We start from the raw sequence: 21,888 nt of genomic DNA, 5'->3' as shown, positions 1-21,888 counted from the left end.
AGGTTCAAGGACTCTAGCATCTATCTGTTCAAAAAAGGATAAAGATGTAGTCAGATCTGAAAACGCCCGTCAGCCACTGAGGATTGTTGTCATATTGCTGGCAATACCTGGTCAGAAGGTCCAACTGCTTAACACAGTAGAAGACAACCTTCATTTGACCTCTGCTAATAATAAGAAATTGTCACTACTCCTTAGTGGAATATAGTACTAATAATTTGTTTTGACATCAGGAGTTTCCCCAAGTGTAATCTCCATTCCTTGATGTTCTTAAGTAGCATGGGTAACTAGTTGAGTAACTATCTGTTGTACTCGAGAACTTTAAAAAAAATCATCTCACCAACTTACATCCCACTAGGATGCTACCCCATTGGCCAGTGGTGAGCCACAGATGGCACTGCAGCTGATTTTTCACTAGAACATCTATAATCCTTTACCATTGACCACCACAAAGCATGAGAGTGCAACCTGGCATGCAAGGGGATTCTTATGTAGTGAAGAAATATACAATAAAACCACAGGTTCCATATTAAAAAGCTTTATTAACAATAGCAGCAGAGATCTAAGGAACAAGGGAGATAAGAGACTGGTAGAATTAAAACTAACAAAACAATCTGGTCTCTGAGAAATCAGCACTCGACAGATTTAAAAGAATTACTGTATCTCAATTGTACTTGCAAAGACAAAGAACCACCTATGACAATCACAAGATCAGATACTTTTTAAAAAATGAGCAATAATCATTTTTATACCTCTGGGGAGGGTACGAATAAAATAATCCTCTAATCAGAGATGGCTGTATGTAGCTTGTGCCCACCTCAAGTGCCAGGCAAGGCTGGGGTCTGGAAAATCCAGCTTGTAGAGAAAGGAGCATCTAGAGGTCAGACGAGTAACCCACTAATGTGAAAGCAAAATGGAGTGAAATGCGAGATCTCCCATCTTATCTTGATGGACAAAGAAATCCCAGGAGTCATTCTGCCTGTTCAAGAAGACTGCTTGATTCAGGAGAGGCCGTTTGCTGTGTAATAAGGAGCTAGGCCAGGATCTGCTCTACCATTACACAGAATGAGGGAGCTATGTCCTCAGGCAGCACATTCTGAGTCATAAAAGGGTAGTAAACTATTATTTAGTTAATTTACCATCATTGTACTTTATACCGATTGAGATGAGAAGAGGTGCATGAGGAATCTTGTAGTTGTGTCAGGTGCTATGCGCCTTAACCTGCATGGATAAGAATCTTATCTGCTATTCTGCATCAGGCATCTGTAAGCAAGACCATTATGCTAGGTCTACTGTGATTGTTGCATTTTGTTCTCCGGTCTCTTTTCTTCCACATCCAGTTATAACATCAAGACATAAATATGTGGAAAAACAATCAGGTCAGCTCTGGGTTCTAAGGTCATCGCTGAAATCTGGTTACCTGGAATTTAATATGGTGTAGCATTTGCATCTTAATATTGCATGTGGCACATGGCTGCTCTCTCAGGCGTCTACTGCTTTAAAACAACTGGCTGTTATTCAGGACTCTGGGATTCTCCACTCTCCCATGCAATGGCTCCCAAGTGTGTCATGGCCTGAAAGTCATATGGAGTCTCTATAAAGTTGTAGCCTCTCCACTATAACCCATGGGATGCAGAGGCTTAAAGCTGTATTTAAGTCTGCTCTGAAACTGCATAAAGCAAAGCACAGTGAGAGTATAGAGTTTCTGCCAGCAACAGTATTGCTAACTCTTCAAAATCCCTTTCACCTTGACTTTTCTTTTTCTCCTTTTCCCCCCTCCAGGACCCAAAATAACTCACGACAGTCGCTAAATTTACCCACCTCCACCTCCTCTTTTCTTCAGGATCATTAGATTAATTTTCCAAGGCATGGCTCATGGACATACCAAAATATCAGAGAGACAAACAGCTGAGTTAAATGATACACACTCAGCAAGCACAAGTTGGAGGGATACTCAATCCTTCTGTGTGTACATCTTGATTGGAGATGCTTTCATGAGACAGCAGGTGAAGCTCACACACATGGAGCACAGCTTTGTGAAGCAGCACCCCTTCACTCAGCTGAAAGCAATCCCTTAAGCAACTGCAGGCTACAAAGAATTCTGAGGGGCAGTTCTCTTCCACAGATTAATAGGCCATGATGACAGTGAAATCTAGAGACAGGTGACCATGGTTGGGGGGGGCAAAGAATCAAACAGGCTCCTCCTCTACTTGTGAAAGCACCATATTTTTGCCCTGCAGTTCCTATGGAAAACATCTAATAAGTGGCAAGCATACTCAAAATGAGGCATTTCCCCCCAAATACTTTGCTATAAATTTGTAAGTAGAGAAGCACGTAAATTTACTTGGTAAAAATTTGGTAACCGAAGAGTTAGGTGTTAAACTCACTCACACACGCACCCCCCCAAAAAAAAGTATTATGGAAACTTTGTGAAGAAGAAGAATCCATCAAGTCAATTCTGAGTTATGGCTATCCTTTTCAAGATTTTCTACATAGTGAGCAACTAATGGGTGAATTAATTGTGAGCTTCTGATGATTCTAACTCCACTGCCTCAGAAGTGAAACCTCATATGGAAATAATTTTTTCACTTCCAAGGTACCACAATACTTTTGTTTTCCTTATGCAAGCTGAAATATCTAAGTAGCATGGCTACTCCTTTGAAAAACATTATTATGGATGTCAGCTCAGAGTCTCAGCCAGACTAACTACTGTCTACTCTGGGGAACCCCAACAAGCAACATTTTCAAGCCTCAAAATATTTAGACTTTATATTGCCTGAGTGCAGAGCATGTGGGAATGTACAGTTACATGGTGGAAAATAATGACTGGGCTGGAGGAGTGAAGCAATCTTGCATACGGTACTTCTCCTTTAACAGTTGGTGTCAGTTAGGAATAAACCCTATTTGGTTCTGCTTCCCAGATACTACTGTAGCTGCAACTAACAAAGTCTTTTTTCTTCTTTTTATTTTTCATGCCTCAGAGTTCTGAAGACAGCTCTTTGCTTCCGACTGCTCCTTTGTTGACTTCCATTCCCCTCTCCTCCATCTTCTGTTCTGCAAAGACAGGTGTGCAGAGATGCACCTCCACATTACATAGAAGGGGTGGGGGGGATACAGGTATATGCTGTCTAGGCTACCCTCCTTGAGATATGAAGTTTCCAGGGCAACTGATATGTATATAAAAAGGTCAGGTATGCAGCAAAACCAACATTTTCCAGGGGCCCTGGCCCACAGAATGCTGCTAGAGCTTTGTCTGAGACCTCAAGGAGGTAGGCTTCCCAAGAGACTTCCATGCTGTCGTAGTTACTACTGCTAGACTAGGTAAGTGGAGAAGCAGGAAGGAAATTTTAAGGAAAGAACAATTCATGGGGGTATTATAATCATGAACGCACACTTTTACAAAGTCTTCAGAGAATGAGTATGATGTAGTAGTGAGTAGGGGCTGGAGAAGGGCTCAAGAGATTGTAACTCACTAGCTGACAATATGCTTCCTCTCCAAAAGCACCTGGTCAAAAGGGCTTATGTTTTTTAGTATAGTATTAATTTCATCCTTTTTAGCATTTGTACACTCAATGCAATTAGCATTAAATACTGTCTTTTAATAATGTAAGCTGCCTTGGATCCTTTTTCAAGAGAAAGGTTGAGTAAAGATATTTTTAAACAAACAAACAAACCCCTGCCCGATAAAACCAACAGATCAAGATGGGCAGCTGTAGTGAGTTCAGGGACTACATTCTGCCCCAGAGTCTTTCCACAGCCAGAAATGGCAAAAAGCACAGCCAAAAATGGCTTAAAAGCCCATGTCCACTTTTCAGAAACAGACATCTTGGAGTAGTAAATGGTACAGGAGGGGAGTGTGACATGTTTCAAAGGTGAACCACCACTCCTGAAAACTTCCAGCATCTGCCATTCACCTTTCTTGCAAGGAAAAAAAGATGGGCAGTGGGAGGGCTGGGGACCACAGAAACAGCCCCCTCCTCTCTCAATAACAGACTAACACAGAAGAGGATTATGAGGGGGACTGTAGCTCAGTGGAATGGTGCAAGCAGAAGGGCCCAATTTCAAACGTTGATATCCCTAGTTAGAAGGATCAGGTCAAAGATGATGGGCAAGATTCGTTACTGGAGGAGACCTTGGATTGCTGCTTCCAAACAGAGCATGCTGTACTGAGCTAAATGGACAAACAGTCTGATCCTATCAGGAAAAGGGATGAGGACTGCCTGCCAAGCACTGTTAGGTCTCACAGCTTACCCTAATTTAGTCAGCCTGAGTGCCATGTTTACAGGTTAACTATTTATAGTTTCAGAAAATGTATCTGTGACCTTCACAGATATAGTCAGCGAGAATGAATAGCTGCCTGGGATGAACTTTCAGACAGGTAGGAATAGAACGAGAGGTTTTTGTTTTGAAAGCCAGATTGTGGCAGTAAGGCAGGAGCCAACCGTGGAGTCTTTGTAGAAAGGAAGTATCCTTGAAATATGTATGTAGACCCATACAGATAATGGTTATAGACTCATATCCTTCACTCTCTCAGCAATTCTTGCAAATGTCTGATTTGCCAGCAAACTGCTTGCTTGATTTCCAGTCCCACAGAATCATCTGTGCAAAGAACAAGATGGAAACATATGTTTTTGTTGGTTGTTGTCAAGCTGAAACTAAATTGGAGCCCTAGGATGCTGACTCTCAATCTATTCTCCCCACAATGGTTTCTACTAAATCGAGGCCATCATGAGAAGACAAGGCTCACAGACCAAGGCTAAGTAATACTGGGGAAAAGTTGAAGGCAACAGAGAAAGAGGAAGACTGCACAATAGATGATTGACTCAATAAAGAAAGCCATGGCATTGAGTTTGTAGGACCTGCACAGCGCTGTTAAGAACAGAATGTTTTGGAGGGCACTCATTCATGTTAAAAGAACTGCTAGACAGCTCAGGGATTACAGTACAGTGGTGCCCCACAAGATGATGATAATGCGTTCCATTGAAATCACTGTTTAGCTAAATCATTGTCTTGCGAAAAGCGTTTCCCCGCTGGAATGCATTGAAAGCCGTTTAATGCGTTCCAATGGGGAAAATAGTCATCGTTGTGTGAAGATCGCCCATAGGGAAGCCATTTTAAATCGCTGTCTTCCGAAGCACTGGTGCCGAAAACACTCTAGGGAAGCCATTTTGCGAAGCCACCAATCAGCTGTTAGAATCGTCCTCTTGCTAAGCATCGGTCTCGGGAAAAAAAAGCGTCTTCAGAAGCACAGACTGAAACATCATATAGTGAAATTCCCCCATAGAAAACATGTTTTGCAAAGCGCAATGGCAGTCGCAAAACCTCGTCGTCATGCGGATTTGTCATTTTGCAGGGGCATCGTCTTGCAAGGTACCACTGTATGTGGTTGTGGAGCCAGAGGACAGGAGTTTATTCCCCACTGTGCCTCCTTGAAACAGGCTGGAATCAGTGATCCATAGGGTCCCTTCTAACTCTGTACTTTATGATTATCTAGCTTTTGAAACTTTATAAAAGATTGAAAAGCTGTGTATGTTTATGCGCACGCATGTGCACACATACGGCTTTTCAATCTTTTATAAATATATTTTATATCCTGTGGGATTTTTATAGGAGGTTGGGAAAGTCCATGGAATGACTAGAAACCTTCCTAGGCTAATTTTAGTCCTACAGTGTTAATCTGCCCCTGCAAACAGAAAGAAGAAACACTGTTACATTTGGAGTCACAACCAAACACAAATGGTGATAATCTGAGTTCCGTTTTGAGAATATCTATCTATCTATCTATCTATCTATCTATCTATCTATCTATCTATCTATCTATCTATCTATCTATCTATCTATCTATCTATCTATCTATCTATCCATCCATCCATCCATCCATCCATCCATCCATCCATCCATCCATCCATCCATCCATCCATCCATCCATCCATCCATCCCTCCCTCCCCCTTTTTGAGGACATAACAGAAGCAAATGTTGACAGATGTAGTTAGAGACTATCAGCATTCACTGGTATTTTGCTACAGTAGTCAGACATTCACAAAATTTGTCTAGAATTCTTTATTTATTTTATTTATTTGTTCAATTTATATCCCGCCCATCTGGTATATTCTACCACTCTGGGCGGCTTACAGAATATCAAAACAATTTAAAAAACATAAAAACATTAGCATACAACAATAACAAATAGTGCAGGAATAAATAAATAATAAATAGCAAAGCAAAAGAAATCAGTAGTTGACAGGAGGGAAGGCCTGGATGTACATCCATGTTTTCAGCTGGCATTTGAAAGTACCCAGCCTCGCGAATCTCCGGAGGAAGGTTGTTCCAAAGGCAAGGAGCCACCGCCGAGAAGGCCCGGCTTCGAGTCTTTTCCCTCCGGGCCTCCTTCGGCGTCAGGCTCCTCAGCCTCACATCCTGACTCGTGCGGGTAATCCGAGTAGATCTTGGTGGGAGCAGGCGCTCCGCCAAGTATCGAGGTCCTAAACCGTTTAGGGACTTATAGGTAAGCATTAGAACTTTGAATTCAATGCGGAAACGGATGGGCAGCCAGTGCAGCATGACCAGAACAGGAGAAATATGTTGGTGTTTTCTCACTCCGGTAAGGAGTCTGGCCGCTGCATTCTGCACCACTTGATATTCGCATGGCAATGTCAATATTCACCACATTTCGGATATTAACTCTAATGTATACACTGCTGGTATGTGTGAGATATATAACACTCAAGAGGAGATCTACACCAAAGCTAGGAATCTTGGGGGATTAGAAAAGGACTTTAGTGTCCCTTTAGCCACCTTCAGCATAGTTCAAGACAACTCAGATTGCTGTATATATAGCTAGCTTGATTTCCAAGACCACTATTCCAATTTCCAACCTCCACCTTGCTCCCTCCCCCATCACAGTATCATAGGACAAGCATGTATGCCTAGCCTGCAGTTGACCTAAGGATATCAACAAGTTAAAAGAGATGACTGCTTTTTCTTGTTTAGTGCTGCCTGAGAAGACTGAGAGCTCCATCCTACAGCTGATTTATATAAACTAAAGGGTGTGGCATGTAAAAGGGAATTTCTGCATGGCTACACTGGATCTGATGGCTGGATAGCTCAGTGGTTTAGGTACATGGCTGCGGAGCCAGAGGTTAGGAGTTTGATTCCCCACTGTGCCTCCTATGCACAGAGCCAGTCTGTGCGGCCTTAGGAAAGCTGCAGAGTCCCAGGGCCCCCCCGGAAGAAGAGAAGGGTAAGCCACATCTGTATATTCTGAGTCTAGAAAATCCTGGAAAAAGTCACCATAAGTTTAAATGGACTTTATGACACACACACACAGACATACTGGATCTATGAAATGATAGACTCGCGGGCTAGTGAGGAACTACCTTTTGGAGCAGCCAGTGGTCAAGAAGTATACATTTTCAAACTGCATAAGCAAGACATACGCTGCAATCCTCAAAAAATGCTAATTTGAAAGAAAGTTCTACTTAAACCAATGTTTAGCTTATTCCCAAGTAGAGATTTCAATGGAAGGCCAATGGTGGCTCAGTAAAACTACTGGCTTCAATAACTGAAGAAATGTGAGATTTTGTTTTAACCATTTTTTTAAAAAAAACTGCCTGGCTTGGGGGAGGAAAGTTTTGATTGCAAAGATCTAGAAACAGAGTAGGCAGAGAATTTCAACTTGGTGTAGTTAAAAAAAAAACTGTCCATTTTAGAAAATTTCCAGTTAGGAAATATTTAGAAAGTTGAACTGATTCTGCCAATTGTTCCATGACCCCAAGTTTTAAGAGATAAAGAACAAATAACGAGAAGGCCAAAGATTAGAATTAAGAATTCCTAAACAATTGAAAGGATCTGATTATCACAGCAGGAGCTACACTTCATGTAGTTTCCAAATTAGCATGATTTGTTTCATGATTTGTTCATTACAAATAACGCACCATTACAGCTGAAATCATATCAAAGATCTGATTTAAACTGTTTTTATGCCTGACAAATCAGACTTATACCCTGGAAACAATTTCTCTCTGTCTTCTCATATCACATCGTCATGTTGCTCATTTTGTTATTTATTTAAGTCCGGAAAAACACAGTGTGCAATGCAGGGACCCCTGATGAGGAGCAAAAGATTGGAAAAGCCAACCCCAAAAAAAATTACTGCAGTAAAAAGCATTCAAATCAACTACCTTGGTTTGATTGCAAATTATAAGCTAAAGCTCTGATTAATCAGACTCAGCCATCTGGGCTCCTCCACTGTCACAACCAGAATTCTACACAGATAAGAGGAAGCGGAGTCTATCCCATAATCTACTGCAAGCAGGCAGAGAATACTTAACACAATGGGATTCTCTCCTCCCTTCCTATCCCTGGCATGTTTACATCTACAACAAGAACCACACCCATCCTCGTTCAGCTTCCTATCGTAGTCCCTACTCTTCGAGGAGGTGATGTTGTTACATTTGTCTGTTCCATTTCTGTGGATTACCATCTGCTGCATATTTTGGACAGTGGAAGAATGAATCAGATGACATAATGGCTCCATGGGCGGGAATTATTTTATTTATTTTTATTTATTTATTGTATTTATACCCCACCTATCTGGTCAATTACCTGTGATTTACAGAGATCCCAGATCTCCTGGTACAGTATTGAGAATATAATGGACAGGGCTGGCTATATCATTAGATGGAGGCAACTGATCCAGGCAGTAGAGGTATGGTAGAGTGAAGGTGGTATCAGCATTAGCTCCTAACCATTCCACTGCCCTCTCAATCCAGAGGGCAGAACTATGTATTCCAAGCAGCCAGACCTAAGTTAGCCTGCTGGTATCAGCAGGCATGGAGGATGCAGTCCCATCATTAAGTACAGAAAGAAGATCCACCTGGTCAGCTGCTTTTAAGTGGAATAGAAGAGGTGCCATCTTGTTCTTTGCCTCAGGCAGCAAAATATCCTAAGCTAGCTCTGTAAGTGAAAATGGCACCTATGTAAATAATGATTAACCCCTTCATTGTTTTGTATTTCTGTTTTCACATTTTGGTGATTTCTACATTGCCTCCTCTCTCACAAAAGTGGGTGCATGTATATATTTCCACTTCCTCCCCTTTCTGCTGCTTTCATTGCTCCCCATCCAAAATCCAAAAGAAATCAGCCTATTTAATTATTTCTGCTCCTCATGTTGCCTTCCTTGTTCTGTGAAGCTCATCCTTTTCTGGCAATTAATATGGAAAGCAACTCAGACTTTTTAAAAGGGTCCTGTCCCCCAAACCTCTCTTCAAGTCTCTCCAGCAGTTTCTCTTCCTCCTTTTCTTCTTCGGCTTGAGTTGGCCTCTCTGGTTTTCCTCTTTTTCTTCTTCCTCACTTTACAATGCCTCCTTCCCCTCCTCCATAAGGAGAGGTCATGAGATATAGCAAACGAAGACCCTTTTTCCTCTCCACTGCTGTTGAGAGAAGGAAAAAATAGCACAGAGAAAGAGAGAGAGAGAGAGAGTTTCTCATTCCATTGAAAAAGTTATAAGTTGGTTAAGTTATTGCAGTTCTTAAAATAATCCCATGACTGTGAAAAGTAATTTTCAAAGTAATTTGTTACAAGTAACATATTACTTCCAAGCTTTGGGAATCACTACAATAACATAACACCACATTCTGATCTGGCTCTTAAAAGATGAGTAGAAAATATTGCTGCTGCTATATAATCTTTTCAAGATGGACTGCACAATACTAGGTCTACAGATTGATACAGGCCTCCAGGATAGAGATTCTTCATGTGAGAATTTAAATTGGGCATTTCTCACATTGTAGTACGTAACAAGGAAGTAAGGGGGTAACAGATCGCTATGACCAGCTGGTTACCCAGGCAAGGCCTTCTACTGCACAAACGTGGAGAAGATCACAATAGAACACAACTCGCTGTGACCAACAGTTCATAACTGAGACCACTCAAAATCTTTTATGATCTACATAACAACACTTTCTTCTCACATGCTTCAGATTAGCAGATCTATATTTGCTTACAGACAACTGTCCAGTCTGGAAAGGTTATTGCATTTTTCCATGTATAAGATACTTTTCTCTAAAACATTTAGATTAAAAAATTAGAATCATCTTATACACAGAAATAAGGAGGGGGAGAGATCAAAGCGCTTTGATCCCTGCTTTCCCCCTCCACTTTCCTTGGTAGAAAGTGGAGGGGGAAAGCAGGAATCATCAAAGTGCTTTGATTCCTGCTTTTCACCTCCACTTTCTTGTGAGGAAAGTGTTTTACCCCTCCACTTTCTTCACAAAAACACGGATGGGGAAAGCAGGAATCAAAGCGCTTAGATGATTCCTGCTTTCCCCCTCCACTTTCTTGTGGAGAAAGAAATTCTGGGTTAGAAAGGGGGTGTCTTATACATGAGGGCATCTTATACACGGAAAAATACAGTACTCAGCAGCAGCAGCAACAGACCTTACAACAAGATACAGACCCAGAAGTCAGCACCTATGGCAGACCCGGACTTGTATGCCACCTCTGTCCCCACGTCTACTCTCAAGGCACAACTAAGGTTCTAATTATGTTCCCTACGTTAGTAGAGGATCCTCCACATCAGGGATTTTTCCACTCATTTATCCTCCAATGTAAAAATGCCATACTTCATTTTCCATGGGAGAAAAGTAGATAGTCTCTATGCAAAAGGAACACAGATGTGACATTAAAAACTGGCAATATTAAAAGACCATTGACAGAATATTTCAGTCTCATGGAACATTCTGTCCCTGAACCTCAAGGTTGCCATGCTTTAACAAATGCTCTTAAAAAGCAATTCCAAAGAGACGTAGCTGAAGAAGAACTCATCGTAAGGTTTAAATCTATCTCCTGTAGCCTGAATAGAGAGAGAGACGTCTGGTCTCATTACATGTGTTAACTAGTGTCAACTATGCAGATTTACCTGTCTTTCCACCCAGGTTCTGTTTGTTGCCCCGCAATAGTCTCCCCAATGTTTACATTTCTGTTTCCTCTGGCCCTGTGGAAAGGTTACACTTCTCTTTTTGATTGGACAATGATTTTTTTTCATCATCACACACGTTCATCTGCTTATCTATGTTACAATGAATGTTGTCCTCTTTTCAGGTATTGTTAAATAACCACTGTTACACTGGCATCTTCTGTGTTTCAATTCCCCTCACCTTCTTCCACCCAACTTGTGTATACATTTTTGCCAACTGAAACTACACTCCATACAATGATGAAGGACGTTCCCCAAAGCATGTACCAAATAAAAACTGTCTTTAAGGTACCACAAGACTCACTGAAACTTCCTGAGCAATCTTAAGCCCATCATTTTCTCTTAGCTTCATATACTTCCCAAGGTTGCTATAAGAATAAAATAGGGGTTCTCTATGTATTCCATCATGAGTTCCTTACAGGGAACATGTGATATTATTGAGATAATATTGCTAGATTTCCTGACAGAAACTTGCTCTCAGACATAGAGAAGACAGCCTCTCCAGAAGCACAATGTGGTGGACCCATCCTTCCAAAAACAAAAAATAAAGTACAGTTTAGTGTTTTTTATTGTGGGTAGAATGGACGTTCATATTACATAAAGATCAGATGTACACTGGAATTCCACACATTCTTACAAGAAAGCAAGAATCATTATTTAGAAGAAATCCTCACTGAGATCAAACATCAGCAAGCTTGGATTATTGACACATTTCACAAAAGCCCAAATAAAGCTCACAAAGTAGGCCAGTGATGTGGCAATTACAACTATCCATGCTCCTCCTATTTTACAGTTTTCTTTTCTGGGCAGAAAATATTTATAATCATTACACAGAAGATTTATGCCGTATGAAGAAAGAAAAAAAAAACATGAAGCAACATACACCCTAGAAGTGCCCCAGGTAAAAGGATGATACAAATCTCCACCTCTTCCTGTTGTCTGTCAGCGAAGAAGCAACATGTGCAAAACGAAGTTCTTTAATTTATTGCCTACAGAGTCAGAAAGGTCTTGAAAAGTTGCATCAGGTGCTTTTGCTAACTACCGTATTTGTCCATGTATAAGATGATACTTTTCTCTAAAATATTTAGATTAAAAATTTAGGGTTGTCTTATACACAGAAGTAAGGAGGGATCAAAGCGCTTTGATCCCTGCCTCCCCCCTCCACTTTCTTGTGAAGAAAGAAATTCTGGGTTAGAAAAGGGAGGGTCTTATTCGTTTAGGCATCTTATACACAGAAAAATACGTTACATCGCTCCAATACAGCCTCTGTGAAGGACATCTGAGTGAGCTCAGTTCATTCTGAAATCACGGTAAGAATCTATCTACAACAATGCAGCAGACAAGACCGTACACCAACATTTTCTATTAATTATTTCTTAGGATGTTATGGACTTCAACATGTAGCAAACTTTACTTTTGCCTAGGATTGTCAATACACTCCCAATTTTCAATTAAAAGCAGCCAGGTCTATCAATGAATATGACAAATAGCTTTGCACTGTGGAGAAGTGTCAGACCATTATGTTTTATCACATATTTCAAGGATCAAATAAGATAATCCATGGTTGTACAGATGCCCAGTAAACACCAGAACTTCAAGCTCCAGCAAATAAAAAAAGGAATAAATGAAGTGACTTCAGCTGCAAAATAACATATATCTAAGATGAAGGATCTTCTTATGCCTCTTTCACATGACCATGAAAGCATTACTCAGCTAGATTAAAGCATAGCAATGGGACGACTTAAAGCTCTCAGTCACCGGAGTACAATTATCATTGTTAAAATATATAGAAAATGCTATGTCCTGAACAGGCACCCATTTAAAGGGCCCTCAAAAGAGTGAGCGGGAGAGTCGAAATGTAAGGTAAGAAATAGGAAGATGAAACCAGTTGTTCATGAGACAGGCAGATTCCTGACCACACCTAAGGAAGCACAATAACAAAGTCCCTTGAAACTGTTCCAGTTGAAAACAATGATCTGGCAATGGAGGTGGAGGTCATGGAGGCATATGTGGGCAGATCTTCACAATCAATATCGGCAATGGAGGACATGGAACAGAAGATTGAGGAATTTACCACCATGGCTAAAGGGTTTTGCCAAATGGTGAGAAGACTGGGAAAACCACAGGTAGGTTCTTAACTTTCTTGAAGAAACTATTAGTGTTTACATTATTTCAATAACAATATTTTAAGTACTATTTGAATATTTATGCTGAGGCATCATTTGAAATGTGGTGCTGGAAAAAAAGCTTTACAGATACCACAGGCTGAAATTAGACAAATGGTTGGGTTCTGAACCAAATCAAGTCTGAACTCTCACAAGAAGCTACAAATGACCAAACTGAAGTTATCACACTTCTCAGTGGAGAAGACAATAATCCAAAGAAAAGGGGAAGCTATCAGAAAAACATGAAGATATAATATAAAAAGGATTGCCTCAATAAAGGAACCCACACAGACTTTAGTTTGTAAGACCTCGACAGGGCTGTTAATGAGAAGATCATTAAGGTATTATTAATTCATAGGGTTGCCATATGTTAGAATAAATTTGACTGTGCATAGCAACAACTGTAGTAAAATCCAAACATGTTTGACCAGGTTAAAGCTCCATCTTCTAAAAAGCTGGTTGCAAGTTACATATCCCTTACATATCCCTTAGATATGTATGCTTGTGACAAGCATACATATCTAAGGGAGAAAATTAATGTTTTTCATTTCCTGGTTGAAAATATTAAACAAAACTAAGGGTCAGCTCAAAGATTATCATGTTAATGTTAGGGACAAAAGCCCCATATTGATTAACTTTGAACAAGATAATGTGCCAAGAGAAGATGTAGCAGCCCTGAAGGAACAACCCTACTTTTTTTGCTATTTATTGCATAAATAAGATCAGATCTTAATCTCTTAAATCCAGTTCTTTATTGTTCTATAACATCACAGTCTCAGTTCCTTTCAACTATCTCCAGGAAGTAAAACTATAAAATGGTAAAGGCAAAACATATGAGTAATACAGGTATGCTTTAAAAATAACTTTCTTGAGTGGTGACATATTTGAATGGGAGGGGGTGTAGAAAATAAATGCAATAAAACTAATATTTTGACTGACATTCACTTACAATCTGTTTTATAATGATAGGGTAACCACATTTAAGCTGCCTGCACGTCTACAATCAAGTGATTCAAGAGCCCGTCACATGTTTTAAGACAACAGAACTATTGACTCTTCAGATGATGCAACCATTGGCCAACACAAAAATGTTCACGTTCCTTGTTTGTGTGAAATGTTATATGTTTTTTAATAAGTATGTCTCCATGTGAAGATGAACATTCAATTCAGTAAACACAAATGTTTTTCTAAATGTCATGATATTTTACTGAACCCACTAAATCTACATTCATATCAACTAAAAAAAGAGAGAATCTATAATTAGACAATGGTGAGCTGTAGGGGGTGAATACTCACCATTAAAGATGGGCATAAAGTACTTTGTGCCCCTTTGTCCTAAGTTGTCTGTTCCATTCCCCCACCCCCCTCACAGGTACCTCCACTCACCAGCTGGTGCATGCTGCTCCGTCCTTTACCAGTACACAATCTCCCAGTCCAGGCAGGAGCTCAGAATTTCCTTCTAGGCCTCCTCCAGGAACTGGCCATTCAAAGACAGTACTGAAGGAATCCCTGATCCACCTCCTTGTCTAAGAACAACTTAAGACAAAGTGGCACAAGTACTTCATGCCCATCTCTATTCACCAACTATTATGTCTTTAATCTGCTCCCACAAGTTACAGACCAGACAGTGTAGAGAACCATGCAGTGAGTTATGTTAGACTAGGACTTGGAGACCTGACATCAAGTCCCCACTTGGTCATGAAACTCAGAGATGACTTGTGTCAATCACAGTCTTTCAGCTTAATCTACCCTGCAGGGTTCTTGTAATAAAAAAAAATGAAGAAAGGGAGTTCTGTGTACGTAGTTACCCTACTTGGTTATAGCAGTTTAATAATGAAGTTCAGTTCACTCTTGTTGATGTACTTAGTATTCTTATCTTTAGTTCAAGAGAAAGCACTAGTATTCCTTGGTTCTAAGTTCTTCATCAAATGACAGATCTCAAGATTCTATAGAATGGAGCCATCATTATTCAGATGACATCAAAACTGCTGTGTAATCTAACAAACTGCGATAAGGAACCATCTAATACAATTTGGTCATAACACAAGAATTAGAAGAGGGAATGCAGCAGGCAGCTTCCCAGGATACATATAGGTTTGCTTTTTGGAGGTGGGATATAATTGCACACAAGACAGCATTCACAAATACTTGACCCCAACTTCCAGCTAGCTTCAGACCCTCAACCTTTCCATAGTCCACATTACACAACACAACAGAGACACTCATGGTCCCAATAACTGTTGCAGAATGTGACAAGTCATTATTAGAAAGGCTGCTGAAATATGGTGCAACAATGTATATCATGAAGTGCAGGCAAAGATTGGCTTTGATATACCAGGCCTCAAACATCATCAATATGACGATAATTCAGTATAGTAGAACTGAGACTCAGGAACTCTACTGTATCCTTCTGACTATATAGCAGAAAAGAAAGCCAGCAATTTTTCTTCCTTTTGGGCCTAGTCAGGCAAACTATCAAAGTGCATCACTGCACTTGGTCCAGTGTTAAAGATGGGAGGCGGGGGAAGGAATATGAACCTCATGGATCAGTTCCAGACTTTCGCACACAAAAACCCACCTTGCCCGAATCATCATTTTAGAACATGCAGGAGATCATGGTAAAATTGCTGCTGTATTCTTTCAGCACTTCCTAAAGACACTGAAAGATCTCCTTGCCAGTATAGTGCTTCTCCTAAAGGAAACTTTTATTGTGCAACCATTCTGCATTATTCCTGGGATGTGATCGGAGGACTGGCATCTTCCACTCTTAACTCTCCTATGTTTTCCACATTACTCTTTCCACTTTTTGCTTACAAAGCAAATTCCACCAACACAAGAAAGATAAAGTATTGCACAATGCTTTGGATTGTAAGGGCTGTGAGCTGTCTGTCTGGGAACACTTCAGAATGAAAAAGAAGATGCAGCAGCTTCCACAGTCCTGTGTCTCCAAAATCAGGTTGGAAATAACTTGTGGAGACTCTAACAGGGCTTTCATTGTGAAATATTTAAGGAGTGGTTCCACTAGCATCAAGCCCTCACCTCTACATGTGAGCTTCCAGGGTTGAGACAGAATTTGAAGGCCCCCCCTTCCATCTCATAAACCCTACAGTCAAATCCTTTGTATTAAGACATTTGCCTAAACTGTTCTAGACCCCTAATCTCCCTCTCTCCTTTCTTTAAAATCTGGATTTTGTTTTGTAAGAAAACTTGACATTTCAGCCTTCATTTTTTTAAAAGAGCAGTTACCTCCAGCACTTACGGCAGTTGAGAAATGCGATGGAAAACATAACCACACAAGCAAACCAAAGCTATGACTTGAGGTGACCAGATTTTTAATGGAGTAGAAGAATACAATCAGAGAGGTACATCCTAGGGTGCTGTCTAACACTGCAGTAACGACTGGGCTGCCAGTCTCAGCTCACAGGGAACCATCCTTTGGATTGTCTTGAGAACAGCACAGAAATGTCTGCCCTCCAGGCTTAGAAGGACCTCAGGGACTGATGAAGTGATCAAATAAGGCCATGTTCCCACTGCTGGAACAAACCAGCAGGTGGAATTGTTTTTAATTATTCAGGGTAAAGTTATGTGGATTTTAACCTAAAACATAATTATGCTGGTGTGTGCATCCTCATCAGCCATCTCAGGGCTCCCTGCGGTCACCACTTACCGCCGCTGCCATCTGCATCTCTGATCAATTTGATCACCTGGTGGGGGGAGAAAGGGGTGAAGGTAGGGACGTTCACAGACAGGTGCTGGAAGATAGGCAGGGTAATCAGGCAAGCGAGGGAGGAGGCAAGAGGCTGAGAAATCAGGTATATCGGCAAGTGAACAAGCTGGGGAGCGACTGGGCAGGCGAAGGGGCGATCAGACAGGTGGGGGGTGAAACAAGGGAGGTAACCAGGTAGGCAAGGGACCAAGCAAGTGAAAGGGGGCAACTGGGCAGGTGAAGGGGCATCCGGGTGTGTGAAGGGGTGATCAGGTGGGCAGGGGTAAGCAAGTGGAGGGAGTGAGCGGGCGTACAAACATGCTGGCTTTTCTTTTACTTTTTTACTTCTTGCTATATTCCCAGTATAGTGCTGTATCAGACAGCAAGGTTTTTTTAAAGGCAGATGATGAGTTAAGATATGTGAAATCAACCCCACATTTACCCCAGAATAAATGGATCTTTGGCAGAGGACCGGAAAAATTCACTATTTTACAGTGTTTGAGGTATGCATGCATCTCATGTGTATGCTAAATTGTAAGTTTTTTTTTAAATACAGCAGCAGGTTTTACTGTCAGTGGAATTGAGCCCTGTGAGTTAGTTTGAAGAGGAATCTGAGAAGCAGAAGCAATTGAGGGTGTGGATGAGCAACATGTGGTCCTCCAGACGTTGGACTGTACTTCCCATCAAGTACAGCCAATGATGAGGAATGCTTGGAATTATAGTACAACAGTATTTGGAGGGATGAAATTGGCCAAACCATGCTCTAGCTTCCACTGCTTCCCATATTGCTTATGCCTTTCCCATTCTTCATCCCATCTTTTGGAAAGGCAAGGCTCAGGAGCATACAAAGCAAGCACAATGCAATCGCATTTACAGTGGACCCTCAACTTACAGACTTTTCGAGTTACGGACTTCTCTGGCTGCAAAATTTAGGTTCGACTTGCAGCCGGAGAATCGACTTACAGACCAGAAAAAAACCAAAATGGAACAAAAACAGAACAAAAACGGCCGGTTACGGATTAATCGGTTTTCAATGCATTGTAGGTCAATGGAGACTTGACCTACAGACTTTTTGACCTGCAGCCACCATTCCAATACAGATTAATTCTGTAAGTAGAGGGTCGACTGTACTGAGTCTGCCATGGTGCAGAGCACACAGAGCCATAACAGAATGTGTCTACTGAGGACTCAACTCTCCATCTCTTTAGTTGTACCAAGAGTGGAAATTGTCTGGGTTGCCAACTAAAGGCTGGAAAAGGAGGGGGAAGGAAGCTCTTTAAACCTCAGAAGGTTTGCTTACCTTCTGAGGTTTAAAGAAGCAATGCTTACCTTGTTTTTAACCTAAGATCCCACAATTGTTGTGAAGGAGCAAAGGACAACGATGTAACCTTATGTAACAACATAAATACAAACAGACTAATTAAATGCTCCCGTATGACGTACATGACTGTATTCAGAAAAACTCAGTAAGATTTTTTTTGGGGGGGGATCACAGTTCTCATACATAATTCTTCATTCGTAATTCTTCATTGTTGGTTATGTTGGACAGAACTAACGAGCATTGTTGTAAGCCAACATCTGAACTCTGCCCCTACTTTAAACGATTCTCTAATACAAATATGTTTTTGTAGATAAACTCACTCTCTTTCACATGACCCTGAAACATAAGAGGAATTGGAGATTAAATGGGATCAATACTCATCCTTACTCACTGATATCCAGAACTTGGAAACATCACTTCTACTGGACACTCTAGCTAACCTGCAATCCAGAAATAAGCTAACTCTAGTTATAACATGTGCATCTAGTTCCTGACATTTTATGCTAAAGCCACTTTTCTAGCCCTAGCAGTTGGGCCTGTAAAAGAATCTGCAAATGTACAGCCACAGTTGAGTCACTAAGTTTAGCTTCCTTTATCTGTACCATGGAAACGGAGACACCAAAGTGAATTCCTGCAACCACAGTTGTGTTAAACAGTTCCAAGTCACTTCCTTGCCTCATGGTCTCTCACTGTGTCAAAACAAAACGACTTTTTATTACTTTTTCCACCAGTATCTTTTTAGCCAGGAAAGCTGAGGGTTGATTTATCTCTTCCATCATTTCCTGATTCCTCAGCTGTTTTCAGCTGAAAATAAGTTTACTATTTCTATGATAGGAAGAACACTTCCACTGGAAAGGGGAGTGACAACGAATATTGGGATAACAGTATCTAATGGGGTGACTCTCTTATTATACTGTGCAAAAATAATAATGAAGACTCTTGTGGCAATTCAAAGGCTAAAAGTTTTATTTTCAACTGGAAACCATTTTATTGCCATATGCCACAATAAATTCATCAGAAAGAACATGGAATAGGTTATGTGGTCCCCACAATTACACAAATGCAAGAAAGAGTGATCACTCTTAATGCACTACTAAAATATTAAACAAATAGCAAGCTTTCATGGATGAAATCAATTTCCTCAGGCTAATAAATTGGTTAGTCTTTGACACACTACAAAGTTTTTACTTGTTTTAAAATATGGATAAAATGCATGGGATATACAATGATGCTGAAAGATCAACATGGGAACACACTTGACCAGAATAAAATAAAGAGAAGGTGGCAACAATCTACTGAAGAACTGCACAGAAGAGATACAAGGATGACAGCTGTCTTTGAAGAAGACACCTGTGATGAAGCACTTGCAGTTTTAGAAAGTGAAGTGAACGTTGCTCTCAAAACACTTTGAAGAAATAAATCATCAAGAGCAGAGCATTACTGAAACTGTTTTTCAACAGGAATCCCTATTTTTTGAAGACTGCCCCCTATCCTTTTCAACTATCCTGAGGAGTTTGCAGATGGATTGCTTTATTTTGTACAGAACTATATCTTCTGATCAGGGGGAAAAGGGAGTTAAGTGGCAATGTATGGGTGTGGGTGAGAGTCTTCATGTCTCACTCTTGTTGCAGTGCCAAGAAGTCACACAGGAAATGGAAAGAGTTATGCAGGAGTCTGACACTGAAATTCTTGATGAAAAACATTTCTATGTATTTATTACATCTCTAAGAAGAATGATTATATGTAAGAAATAAATTAATGCTTAGAATAGAATAAGACAAAGTAGTAATTGGACTGCAACTCCCAGCACTGTTCACCAGTAGCTATGTTGGCTAGGGCTGATAAGAGTTGCAGTCCAACAAGAGAGCCACATTTTGCCTGCCTATATATATGCCAAAGAAGGGCAGTGACTATCTATCAACAAAGCAAACCCTCTGGTGCAGTAGTTAAACTACAGTACTGCAGCCAAGACTCATGACCTTAGTGTGGTCTCGAGGGGTTCAAATAGCCCAGTCAAGGTTGACTCAGCTGTCTATCCTTCTGAGGTTATTTAAATGAGTACCCAGCTCATGGGGAGCAAGTGTTCCTTGCCTAATTATGTTGTACATTGCCCAGAGAGTGCTACAAATACACTATGAGGCAGTATGTAACTCAAAGCAATCAAACAAGTTAGCCAACCTTCTTTAAGAATTCTACTGCTGGGCATAACAGAATAGCAAGCTATTTGTGACCTTCAGTGAAATGTTGCCTGGGGAAGGGGCAGGGAGCCATGTCAGTCTGTTGCAGCAAAAAGCAACAAAAAACCTTAGGGCACTTTCATGAGAAATGAACAGTATTTTGATTTAACACACATTTTCCCAGGCTACAGTCCACAAAAGCCAAATAAAACCTATTCGGTCAGGCAACTGATAATTTGATCGCTCTATTCCTGTTAAGAAACCACTGTCACTTATTTGTTTCCTGGATCTTCACCTGGCCATATCCTCTATTAACACATATTAATATAGATTGATAGAATAATGAAGTTGGAAGGATCCTAATAAGGCCAGCTAGTCCAACCTCAGGCTCAGTGCAGGAATACAAATCAAACGAAATCTGCCACATGGTACTCTAAGTTTCTTTTGAATGCTTCCAGTGTTGGAGCACTCACCACCTCTCCAGGTGATTGGTTCCACGGTTTTACAACTTTAACAGAAGAGTTTTCCTGATGTTCAGTCGAAATCTGGCTTCCTGTAATAGCCCACTGTTGCATGTCCTGCACTCTGGGATGACTGAGAACAGATCTTGCGCCTCTGTACAACAGCCTTTCAAATACAGTATTTGAAAAGTGCTATCATATCACCCCTCAGTCTTCTTTTCTCAAGGCTAAACATGCCCAATTCTTTCAGCCTTTCCTCATAAGCCTTGGTTTCCAGCCCCCTGATCATCCTTGTCGCCCTCCTCTGAACTTGTTCCAATTTGTTAGCATCCTTCTTGAAGTGTGGTGTCCAGAACTGGACACAATACTCAAGGTGAGGCCTAACCAGTGCTGAATAGAAAGGGACTAGCACCTCTCGGGATTTGGAAACTATACTTCTGTTAATGCAGCCCAAAATAGAATTTGCCTTTTTTTTGTAGCCACATCACAGTGTATAGAGGCCATATACAGTACTTGGGTTTTCTGTGTTTGAAGAAGTGGATTTTGATCCAGGGAAGCTCAGACTGAAATAAATGTTAGCCTTTAGATTACCACAATATTCCCCCCCCCCTTTTTCCCCTTGAGTTCTGCCAACGTGCTGAGACAGACATAACACGACTACTTCTTTGGAAATAAACCTTGCTAACCTTTAAGGTCCCTGAGAGTCTTAAATTTTTTCATGATGCACATTTACATTCCACAACCTAAACATCGCAGTTCTTGCAGCTACACCTTCTATTTTTAAACGTAACACAAAGTCCCGTACTCACTCCAGGACTTGCCGGAGGGGGAGCACGGATCGAGAGAAAGGGGTCCCCCCCCAACATTTTCGAGGAGTCACCTATGCCGTGAGGGCTGAAGAGGCAATCTTCACGGCTCGGCCCTTCAGCCTTTCCAGGGGAGCGTTCCGTTTTCTCTCCTTTCCCTCGCTTCCCACGACCAAATCTCCGGATCTCGCTCACCAGACTGTCGCACTCCGTACTCCAACTTACCTCCACGGCCCCGTCGCCAACCCCCTCCCCTTTCCACCGGTCTGGGCGCTCAC

At 41.0% G+C, this 21,888-nt stretch overlaps 1 long non-coding RNA gene across 1 annotated transcript; it reads right to left on the bottom strand.

Annotated features, from left to right (window-relative positions):
- Positions 1 to 519: 519 nt before the first annotated feature.
- Positions 520 to 21,887, bottom strand: LOC140706533 (uncharacterized). The gene is made up of 2 exons (XR_012086200.2): positions 21,685 to 21,887; positions 520 to 9,429 (listed from the first exon to the last, which is right to left on the bottom strand). It is a non-coding gene; the product is annotated as an uncharacterized LOC140706533 (long non-coding RNA).
- Between the last annotated feature and the right edge of the window lies 1 nt (position 21,888).

The sequence above is a fragment of the Pogona vitticeps genome, chromosome 4 (assembly GCF_051106095.1).
Source record: "Pogona vitticeps strain Pit_001003342236 chromosome 4, PviZW2.1, whole genome shotgun sequence".
NCBI classification, from domain to species: domain Eukaryota; kingdom Metazoa; phylum Chordata; class Lepidosauria; order Squamata; family Agamidae; genus Pogona; species Pogona vitticeps.
This window is presented reverse-complemented; position numbering and strand designations above follow the sequence as displayed.